General features: G+C 41.3%; 1 protein-coding gene across 1 annotated transcript in view; it reads right to left on the bottom strand.

The window, feature by feature from the left end:
- The window catches only part of Lepr (leptin receptor), an 88,293-nt gene extending 79,792 nt beyond the window's left edge, over nt 1-8,501 (bottom strand). Inside the window, exon 1 of the mRNA XM_036177185.1 lies at nt 7,975-8,501. The gene's annotated coding sequence lies outside the window, so the exon portion shown is untranslated. The remainder of the gene's footprint in view (nt 1-7,974) is intronic.
- Between the last annotated feature and the right edge of the window lie 3,621 nt (nt 8,502-12,122).

The raw sequence follows: 12,122 nt of genomic DNA on the forward strand, positions 1-12,122 counted from the left end.
ACATGGCAGCTTAAACTGTCTGTAACTCCAAGATCTGACAGCCTCACACAGACATACATGCAAGCAAAACACCAATGCATGTAAAATAAATAATTTTTAAGTATATGATATATGTTATATGTATATTTATGTGGTACGTGTAGTGTTTGTATGTTGTGCGTGCGCGTGTGTGTGTGTATGTTATGGATGTCATCCCTTGTATATGATGGGGGTGATATATGTGTGTGTAAGGGGGTGCACATGGTATGTGTCTTGTGTATGTGTGTCGTGTGAATGTTTGTGTGGGGAGATGTGGTACATATGATGTATGTGTTGGATATGGTGGTGGTGTTTGTTTTTTGGCTCTTTGGGGGGGGGCACCACCTAGATTCCAAATAAATTCACACATGGAGACTTAAGTACCTGGCCTTAACTTGGCTTAGTTTCTTGACAACTTTTCTTAACTTATCCCATCTACCTTTTGCCTCTGGGTTTTTCCCATTCTCTTGCTTCTGTAAATCTTACCCTTACAACGTGGCTTGCTGTGTAGCTGGGTAGCATGCTTCTGGAGCCCTCCCCCTTCTCTGGCTCCTAGCTCTCCCCATTCCTTCATCTCTCTCCTCCTATTTATTCTCTGCCTGCCAGCCCTGCCTATCCTTTCTCCTGCCTTGTTATTGGCCATTCAGCTCTTTATTAGACCATCAGGTGTTTTAGACAGGCAAAGTAACACAGCTTTACAGAGTTAAACAAATGCAACATAAACAAAAATAACACACCTTAAAATAATATTCTACAACAAATTAATATCTTATTTCAAACTTAGTATCTGAGCTTTGTGTTTTCAGGCCACAGAGAGTGGCTCTACTTAGGTAAATCTAAGTAGAGCCACTCCCTACAAAAAGAGGGAAAAAAACATGGAGAAAAGTTTGAAAATGAAAGCATTTTCAGTATTCTTTCATACTGCCCTATTATCTCAAGCCTGACAGCCTGAGTTCAATCCCCAGGACCCTACTGACTCCCACAAGATGTCCTCTGACCTCCTCTCACATGCTGTGGCACATGCATGTGTGCACACATAAACAAAGTCATAAAATTTAAAATAAATAATAATCTTAAAGTAAATTCTTCCAGTGAGTATAGAGCTAAAATTTTAAATGAAGAAAATATTATTGAATAGTTAAGTAGTTATCTTAATCTCACAAAAATGGTGGTGTGTCTTTAAAAATCTATAGTGTCTAATTTAAAGAATTCAACTATTTTAAAAGAGTGAATCAGTGATCTTACATTTGCTTAAAGTTCATAAAAGTTTCTAAAAAGTGAATATTTGCTTGCCCTTCCCCTGAAGAGTAGGGAGGAATGTAAAGAACACTGTAAGTCAGGGAGATGTGTGAGATCAGCCCTGGGGAGCAGCAAAAGGCAACAGAAAATCCTATGGAAGAACTGATTCATAAATTTGGGGTGTGTTATCAAAAGATGAGGAAGCCATTAAGCTCCAAGCACAGCTTTCTACGGACTATGTTCTATCTTCTACCAGTTCCATGAGAAAGTCCTTCCCTCAATCACACCTGTGACCAGCAGCTTTGCTCTAAAACCCAAGGTCATTAGAGAAATACCCACATACCTCCCACATAGGCCTAATATGATTAATATGCATAATTTTAAAGGATGCATCTTATAAATATAATAGCAATTGCAATTAATGAGTATTTGTATATGTGCCAGTGGGCTTTCTCTCTGAGTAAAATGAATCAGTGGTCTCATTTTCTCTTGCTCTGACTCTCTCTCTATCTCATCTCTGTCTTTGTGTGTATATCTCTCTCTGTCTTTCTGTCTCTGTCTCTCTCTCTCTCATACACACACACACATACACACACACACACACACACACACACACACACACACACACCATAATTATGTATGTGCACGATTTATATCTTTTTTTCATTTCCTAGACACACTGAGAAGCTTGGCTCAGAAATTCTCTTGGTGGATATAGAATACAATTGTTCAATTATATCATGTTTATAGTTTCTTAATTCATAGGTTAGACACCCAAATCACAGCTGTCAGTTGAAGGAAAGTGAGAAAATACAATTCTGGGAAAAAACTAAGTTGTCCTTGTCTTCACAAGACAACATTTGGTAACAGCTGTTCTTACACATGACTTCACATTTTTTAAAGCCGATTATAAATAACATCATTACAAAAGTGCCTGAGAGTCTGTTTGGTTCAAGTCTTTGGCTATTATTTAGTTTAAATATATATCATGCTTCACAGGATCTCACTATGTAGCTCTAGCTGGCCTGGAACTCCCTATGTAGACCAGGCTGGCCTCGAACTCACAGAGATACTCCTACAAATGCTGTGATGAAAGGCACATGCTACAGAGCCCTGCTTGTTTTGATTTGTTTGTTGGGGTTTGTTGTTGTTCTTTTGTGACTTAATAATTTGACCATTAGTTTTGTCCTCTAAACATTATTTTGCACTATGCATCTGAATTCTTATAGCCTTCTATAGGTCTTCTGCTTCAATAGGTCAAACATGTTTCCCAAATCACATGTGTCGGAAGCTCAGCTCAAAATACAGCAAAATTGGAAGGTTAAGGCTTAAAGAGACTTGATAAGGTCATATACTAGTTAACACTTGCTGGGCTATTTGGGGTTTGTTTATGTTTGGCCTTCTTGGCCTCTGTCTCATGCTTGCTAGCAACCCTGCCAGGTTGTAACTCATCAAGAAGAGCCCCCTAGGTACAGCCTCTTGCCATTGGATTTTCCACCTCCAGAATCCTGAATAGGCTATTATCTACACTGTCTTCATTATAAATTCCTCAGTCTGTGGCATTTTGTTATAAAAAATAGCAGGAAGTATGGGAGGGAACAAGCTGGGGGGGGGGGGATGTCGAAAAGAAGAAGGAGAGAACCTAAATAGCCATTTTGAGGGAATCAACTTTGTAAATGTATTCTATTCATTCTCACAGTTTGAATCTGAAAAGTCTCCCAGAGACTCCGATTTGAAGACTTACTCCACAGCTGGTGTTTGAGGAAGTTCTGAAGGCTTGGGGGTGGGGAGGCATCTAACTCAAGGAGATGGGTCACTAGGGTTGAGTTCTATGGGGTATATTATCCCTAAGCTGCTTCCTGGCCTTCCTCCACATGCTCCTGCTAGTGCTAGTCTGCTAAAGTGCATGGAAACAAGCAACTAAAGACCTAATGCTCTGAAAGCTTGACCTAAGTTAGGTTTTTCCTACCCTAAGTCCTGTCTGTCATATATTTTGACCACAGAATCTGCAGAGTAATTAACACCGTCATCTAATGCAGCGGTTCTCAACCTGTGGCTCATGACCCCACCCCTTTAGGGGAAGTCACATATTAGATATCCGGTATATTAGATATGTACATAACAATAACAGAAGCAAAATTAGAGTTATGGAGGAGCAATGAAATAATTTTATGCTTGGGGGTCACCATACCATGAGAAACTGTATTAAAGGGTCACAGCATTAGGAAAGATGAGAAACACTGAATTTTCAGCAACGAAAACAGAAAGTCAGAACAGTCAAGTCAGAACAGGTCAATAAGAAAAAACAAAAATTAAATAAAAAACTACCTGACCAATTCTGACCCACACACACCAGAGTTGAGACTGAACAAAACACACACACACAATTAAAAATGTTGCCCTTGTGATGGTCTACTGGTAATGGGACTGAAAAGTATACACATATCATTTTAGAAAGTGAATAAACGCCATGGAGAAAAAAAACAAAGGAAAGAAAAAGGGACATATACATTGCAAAGTAAGAAGCTGGGCAAGTTCAAATATTGCCTGGAGACATTTGAACAAAGACATAAGGGTGATGTGGGCAACAGATCAGTCCATGCAGACATCCAGAGATGAGCACTCCAAACAGAGGAAGCCGAAGTGTAAAGATGGCCGCTGATACACTCCAGGAAAGCCAGGTGCCTGGGAGGAAGAAGAAGAGATCGGAAAAGGAAGGGTAAGAGGTCAGAGGGAGCTTGCAATTATTACAAGGAATTGGGCTTTGAAAACATACAAAATGGAAAGCCACCAAAGAGTTTGGAGCAGAAAAGTGTCAGGATGGGATGTGTATGTCTTACTAAGGTTTTTATTTTAGGGGCTGTGGAAGCGGTTCAGTGGTTAGCTCTTCCAGAGAACCTGTATTTGATTTGATCCGCAGCACCCACATGTAACTGCAGTTTCAGGGAATCTGATACCCTCTTCAGCCCTCCATGGGCACCAGGTACTCACATGGTATGCCTATATACATACATATAAAAAGTACTCACACACACAAATTTTTTAAAATTTTTAAATTTTATTATTTATTTATGAGTGTGTGTTTATGCACATGCATATGCATACCCACAGAAGCTAAAAGAGGTCATCAGGGTTCCCTGAGTTAGAGGTAGAGTTCATTTGATTGTGAGCTACCTAACGTCGGTGCTGGGAACTGATCCACAGTCCTCCGGAAGAGCAGCAAGTACTCTTAACTGCTGAGCCATCTCTCTTGGCCCCTCACGTGTATTTTAAAAAGAAAACCTTTTTCATTTCATTTCATTTCTTTTCTTGAGAATAGACTGAAGAGAAGAAAGGATACAAAAGGACTAATAAAGGGGTCCCTGCAATAATCCAAAGGTTAGGGCACTCTGTAATGGCCACTGAAGTAAGTGAAGAAATTGTATCCTGGATTTATTTTGAAAATAAGACATAGAAGATTTATCTACATATGCATGAGGTATGATAGACTGTAAGGGATGAACTCCAAGGTTTAGGGTTTAACTAATTTGAAAGCTGGAGAGGAGAGGGACTGAAGACAGTGGATCATGAAGATTCTATTTGGAGCACAGTGAATTAGAAATAAAAATCTACTGGACAGCCAAGTGAAGATGCTGGGTGGGAAGCTGGGGGAAAAGGTCTGAGCAGGAAGCCAAGACACAGACTATCACTTTCTGAGTCCTCAGTATATAGACAGAAATTAGAAGAAATTTTCAAAGAGGAGAGAGAGAAAAGAATAAACACTTAAGGAGAGGAAGGACCAGCAGAGCAGACAGAAGGGTGCAGGCTGTGAAAAAGAAAATGGGGACGCACATATTGCCCTGGATAAAAGGGAGAAGAGGGGGCAGCTGGGACAGCGCTGTGAATGGCTGAAATGGAGTGAACCCCGAGACCAAATGTCAAAGCTGACATCATCAGAGATCCGAACTGGAAAAGTACTCAAAACTAAAGTTGGATAGGAATGGGTTTAAGGGGGAAAAAGCGAAAACACAGAAAATATAAACAACTCTTTCATAGTATTTTGCTTTAAATGGAAGAGAAGAAAATAATAGTATCACAGACATAATACATAGTCTAAATAATCTACAAAGGGATACACTCAACAATCATATAAATTATCTTTTAAAATAGGCCCAACTAGGCTTATGGTAAGAAAGAAGCAAGCAACAAGTCTGGATACTGTCAGGTTATCTTTCCGAAAATAATGAGTGGAAAGGCATTTGTCTTGTAATTACCCATTGCAATAATTCGATATATAGTTTATCAGCCAATGAATTAATTTATATGCCTTTCTCCTATATTTGTCACAGTTCAAATGGTAAAGACTAAGATCACGTGACAACAGACAGTATCACCACTGCATCCTAAAAATCACTTATAAGAGCTGTATGTCACTCACTCAGTAGAGTGCTTGCCTAGGAAGCCCTGGGTTTGATTACCAGCACCCCATAAATGGGTGGTCCACACCTATAATCCCAGCATCGAGGCAGTAGAGGCAGGAGAAGTTCAAGACCATCCTAGGCTACAAAATGAGTTTAACGCCAGATTGGGCTATATATATTGTTTGTTATTTGTGTGTGTGTGTGCGTGTGTGTGTGTGTGTGTGTGTGTGTGTGTGTGTGTGTGTTTGAGAAGGAATAAACTATAACCAGATCAATTTAAATAGAAACTCCAAAAGCCTGTATTTATGAAGTCTAGCCAGTAGGTGAACATTTGCACTTTTCTAGTTTAATTAAAATTGGAATTTGTAAATCACATAAAATCTTAAGAATCTGAACCGAGCATAAGCCTTTTCTTCATTTTTAACTCCACAGGACATATTTTTTAGTATGAGTGTTTGCCTCTAAGGGTAAAAAAAAAAAAAAAAAATGCAAAGCAGTATCTGCCAAGTGAATTCATTTATTTTGGCTTTCTTTTTTTTTCTTTCTTTCTTTTTTTTTTTTTTTTTCTGAGTAAGTTTAGGTCTTACTTCCAAGACCTCCCACTGGACAAACACAAACCATTTGGTCCTATATTAGTGATCTAAGTCTGAAGCAATGACTGTTTTTTCCTCGATAAATTCATGGGAAAAGAAAGCCTCACATTGCAAAAGAGGAAGGGGCGCCTGCCAAGCACCACAGCTCCCCCGAGCCGTGAACAAGCAGGCCTGGATATGAGCAACAGATGCCTGAAACGTTCCAGTTGTTTTCAAACAAGCACCAGCAGGGGATCTGAGTTCTAAGACTCCCTGGCTAATCAGCATGGAATTCACTTCACTCTTGGAGTTTCAAAGGGGAAGACCCTCTGCTTCAGGAGGCACTGTGGGGCAGACAAATGTCTGGCTGGCTGGCTGATCCCCTTTCCAGCCCAAAGGCAGCGCTGGAAGTAAGTTCAAATGTGTTCCCAAAAAGAGTACTTCAAACCTATTCTGCTCTCCCAGACTGCACACAAAGCATCTGTGGGTAGTAAAAGATTACTTCATTTTTAGAGCACACCCAACAAAAAGAGCTAGAAATGCTTCTATGCCAAACCTAACTGGCAGTGTCGAACTTTCAATTTTCAAAACATTAATACTCAAATATTGTATGTGCTGATTAAAGCTACTGCCTCATTCTGTGCCTGAGTAAGTGAGTCGAGGTGCTTTTTTTAAAAAAATCAGAAGTGAAGCAAAAAGTAACTACACTGATGTTTTACAGTATAACTAGGTGTGCGCGCCTGCGCGCCTGCGCACACGCGCATGCGCACATACGTGCATTCCTAATTTCTGGTTGATCTATTTAGTTAGCCTCTACTGTCTTCTGGGATTCATTCTAAGACAGTGAAAGGTATCACTGAAGTTGTCATCTCTGTTATTGTGGCTCATTTCGGACACGCTCTGAAGCGGTCTGAAAAACCACTTTTTAAACATTCTGTACACAGCTTTATGCTAAAAGGTCGTGAGCACGACTCAGGAATTGATGGGAAAGGTACAGTTTTTGGTGTTCTCCAAAATATTTTTCCTCCAAATATACAATACAAAAAAAGTACTATGTTAAAGCCACACATTTAGGTAGTTCCCTTTCTTCTTTCTTTCTTTCTTTCTTTCTTTCTTTCTTTCTTTCTTTCTTCCTTCCTTCCTTCCTTCCTTCCTTCCTTCCTTCCTTCCTTTCTATTTCTTTTGTTTGTCAATGTTGGGAACATTGGCTTAGAGGCAATATGATTTTTAAGTTAGTACCAGGTGACCTATTCATGTATAAACTATATATTTCCAAGCTCTTTACAAATACTTTGTTTTCTCTACAACTATTTGCCGAAAAATCCTGAAAACATAGATAAGTGCACATAATAACCCCCAAGATCAATGAAGTCTTTTTAGTTTCACGAAATTAGCAAGATTGACAATTACAGACGTCTACATTTTTAATATGGAGTATTAATAAACCTGAGGTATTATTAAAAGGCCCTCAGAAAAGATATTAATCTAACCCTCTAAACATGATAGATGAAGAAACCCATGGAGGTTCGTCTAAGCACCCGCCACTGAAGCCACTTAAGATAAACGGGAAACCACTGCAGAACTCAGGTGCTGTGTCTCCAGGTCCGCAGCTCTAGAGGACGCTTGTGTCCGTAACTGCCTTGATGCACGCAGACCCTCCAGGCCCCTCCAAAGAATTCTCTCTGCCGTCCACAAGTAGCGTACCCCCACTCCCATACCCAGTTTCTTAGATGGCGTCAACATACCTGGGTTTGCAGAACGATTCCTCGGTCGGCTCTGGTTCTTTTTCCCTCCCCGCTGCAAATCCTTTTAAAGGAGTGCTTCGGCTGGGGCTCAGCTTGGGGCTTTGGTTGGCTGGCGGGCTGGCTTTTCTATTTGTTTTGTTTTTAATTTGCTCGGGGAGGGGGAAGAGAGTGGGGAACTTAGCCCGCCCCACAATACATTTTTTCCCCTTGTGTCTTTCAAACCAACCCACCCTCTCTCGGCAACCCCAGCTTAAGGGGTTGCGGTCGCAGTCCCGGGCAGTTTCCAAAGTGGCAGGAGGCCTGGAGAAGTTGCGTGGCTCTCCGCAGGTGCTGCCCAAATCAACAGCCTGGTCCCCAGTCCGGCTGCGACCTGCTGCGCAGCCCTGGGTGACTCTGCGCCAGGGGTTCGGGCCAGGAAGGGAGTCCCACCTGTGTCGCCTGCTGACGTGAGGCAGGGGATGCTTGAGCTCTGTGTCGCTGGCTCTGAAGGTGCCGGCCACTAGCACGCGGGCGCGCCACTGCGGGGCACTGGCCACACAGGTGACTGCGCGGCGGCGGGGACGCTGAGCGCGTGGCCGAGGCGGGAGCTTGGGCTTTGGGGCTGCTCCTGGCCTCTACAGCAGCAGGTGTGGGAAATGCTGCACTAATAAACACAAGGACTGAGAGAAGGGGGAAAGGGAACCCAGAAAGACCGACCCCAAATAGGAAAGTCATGAGTTTCCTGTCCCATAAAGTGCAAAGTGCGGCAGCCACCATCTCTCTCTGCTTTGCTTGTCCCAAAGGGGAGGAGGGCATTCCTGCGTTTAGTTGACCAATGACCACCTGGTTTTCCATCCTTGAACTCAATGACATTGATGTAGCAAGTTTAAAAAAAAAAAAATGATTTGTCCTTAGAGAGTCAGAGTCCAACCTCAAAGCACATAAACATTTTGTTGTTCTCTGATCAAAATGCGTATTCACTTATTTGTTTACTCCCCTAATGAATGTTGATTGAGGACAAATTGTGTTTTCTTTGAACTTGGGGGAAGAGGGCATACACATAACATTTCCAGTTGTACAGTTGATCTGAAGGAAAACAGAGTAAAGATGAAAGAATAAAAGTGAGTGGAGATACTTTAGATTGGGTAGATAGTTATGGGCAAAGGCCTCTCAAGGTAAATTTGACCTGCATTCCCCTCGAAGAAGGCCATCAAAAATGGGCACAGCCAGTGAGTCTCCTGAATTAACCCAGCCACAATAGGATTGAGAAGAAAACATCCTTCATTATTGGAATGAGTCCTTTCTCCAAAGGCGAGTGTCCTTGCAATAAAGACACAGGTACAAAGAAGGCAGCATAAGGCAAAGACAGACACTGCAATTATGTGGCCAGCTCCTGCTCCAGTGGGTAAATGCCACCGTGGACTCCTCCCCATAAATAAGTTCTTTGAGGACCAGTGACACTTTTCTCTCAAGCACACGGCCCTGTGGACCATATGTCGAAGCCAATTTATCCAGAAAAGCCATGAATACCCACTAATTAAATAAGCTTTGTGGGTTAGACTAGAAATGCTAACCTTCTGTGTTCACCAAACTGCTGCAAATAACAGACAGCGGGCGGTGGTGGCGCATGCCTTTAATCCCAGCACTTGGGAGGCAGAGCCAGGTGGATCTTTGTGAGTTCAAGGCCAGCCTGATCTACAGAGTGAGATCCAGGAAAGGCACAAAGCTACACAGAGAAACCCTGTCTCGAAAAACAAAACAAACAAACAAACAAACAAAAAAAAGACAAATGTTTCCATTGGATAGAGGATAAAATTGAAGTAGAGACTTCGGCTTCTCCAAATGATTAGTACTCAAACAACACTGAAAAAGTGAAAGTAGAAAAGAAGAATGACTGGTAAGGGAGAGGAGGGAGGAGAAAAGAGCAACAGTATACAAATGGCATGAAGCAAAAGGGAATGAGAAAGGGGGAGGGGAGGTGGAGGAGAGTGAATGGAAACAAAGCAAAATGGCATATGTGTATGCAGATGCCATGTGGAAACCCGTTGCTTTACACGCTAACTTCAAGAAAAAATAAAATAAAACTTGGGCATTATGGAAAATAACTGCCCCAGAAAAAAGTACAAAAGCTCAAAGTCTCCACTCTATTGGAGTCCCACTCGTGGCTTGAAGGTTAACCACAACCCATTGCAAGCCACCGCTGTTGCAGAAGTGTATCCCACCAAGATATGTCTGTATTTCTGCATCATGACAGCGCTGAGTGTCCACTACACCCCCAGCTCTGAGTCAGTAGCTCCACATAGCATTTACATTCTAATTAACTGGATACCGTTGAGTCTCAGTTTTGCTGGAACAGTGCTTCATTATTTATCTCAGGCATGGTAAAGAGCGGTGAAGGAATAAATGGGTCAAAAGAAACTGCAACCAATCTCTTAAGAGTCATCACCACATTGAAAAGCATCTCTATCATGAGATAGAATTTACCAGAGCAAAACCGATTAACACCCTGACTCACTCCATATTTTTGGAGGTTAGGAAAAAAATCCATAAAAGGAAACCTAGTGTAAAAAATAAATTAATGTGTTTGCCTATTTTCTCTTTTGAAAAAAAATCAATAGATTGCACATTTACACAGATGCAAACCCCACTGGGAACCATCAATCACATCTGAGCTTACCATTACGTGAACTGGGTAAAACATTTTATCCAAGTATTTCAGTTGTTAGTTTCAAAACGTAAACACTGCCTGATTATTGTCTTGGAAATCTTGATGCAGCCCTCCCTGAATGCCTGCCAGTGACTTTCATGACTGACTCTCTCCTGTATCACCTCTCTCCTCCTCAAGTTCCCTTCTCTCTGTCACAGTCTTAGCATCTAAACCCTTAACTAACAGGAATGTAACCACCACACTGAACCACACTGGGTGACTTATGGGGGTCATAGACTCATCCAGCAACCAGCCGTGTGGTCAGTGATTTGGACCGTGACAATCCAGGAATGAGTTGCCTGTTATACATACACACACACACACACACACACACACACACACACACACACACACATGTACACACATGATTGGACTTTGTGAAATGTGTGGTGATATTGTGTTCTGTTCTCCAAAATATTGTGCACACTAATAAACTTATCTGGGATCAGAGAGTAGAACAGCCACTAGATACAGAGGTCAGAAGATGGTGGCACACACGCCTTAATCCTAGCATTCCAGAGGCAGAGATCCATCTATATCTCTGTGAGTTCTAAGCCACACTGGAAACAGCCAGGCATGGTGACTCACGCCTTTAATCCCAGGAAGTGATGTCAGAAAGCAGAAAGGTATATAAGGTGTGAAAACCAGGAACCAGGGCAGTTTAAGTTTTTAGGCTTTGAGCAGCAGTTCAGCTGAGATTCATTTGGATGAGGACCCAGAGGTTTCCAGTCTGAGGAAACAGGATCAGCTGAGGAATTGGCAAGGTAAGGTGGCTGTGGCCTGTTCTGTCTTTCTGATCTTCCAGCATTCACCCCAATACCTGGCCCTGGATTTGTTTTTATTAATAAGACCTTCTAACAATTTGTGCTACAGAAATGGGTACATGAACATGTTTAAAAAAAAAAAAAAAAAAAAAAAAAAAAGGCTGCACTTGAAAATTAGAAAGATGTTATAGTTTGTTTTTCTTAAAGAAATTCACTAATACAATCAATAATAACAAATATTCAAGCAAAGTCTTGGATCACAGTAAATGCCTTCTTTTAATGGTACTGAACTGCATTTGCTGGGTAAATAATAAAACTATTTAATTAAATGATGGACTCTAAGGCCCAAGTAAACACTAGCAAAGAAAACCTTTTATATAAAGGTGTTTTAAGTTGGGGTCACATGACATGCCAGGAGCTGATAACTGGCAGACCCACTTACTTGAGTAAATAGTAACCAGCCCCTCTGACATTTAAGGGGGGGAGGGGATTTGAAGCAGATAATGTAGAACTGATTTAACAAAAGCCTAAGATCAATTTTCTGTATTAAACACAACAGTGCCCCTAAAACACACTCACTTTTCAAAAGGTTTTAGCAAGGTATGTTAAATAAAAAAAGTTAATAATCAATGAAAGGAAAATAAAGTATTAGGAGGAAATTGGAGAATAAGGAAAATTCAAGTATTTGAAATCTAATG

The sequence above is a fragment of the Onychomys torridus genome, chromosome 2 (assembly GCF_903995425.1).
Source record: "Onychomys torridus chromosome 2, mOncTor1.1, whole genome shotgun sequence".
In the NCBI taxonomy this organism is placed as follows: Eukaryota; Metazoa; Chordata; class Mammalia; order Rodentia; family Cricetidae; genus Onychomys; species Onychomys torridus.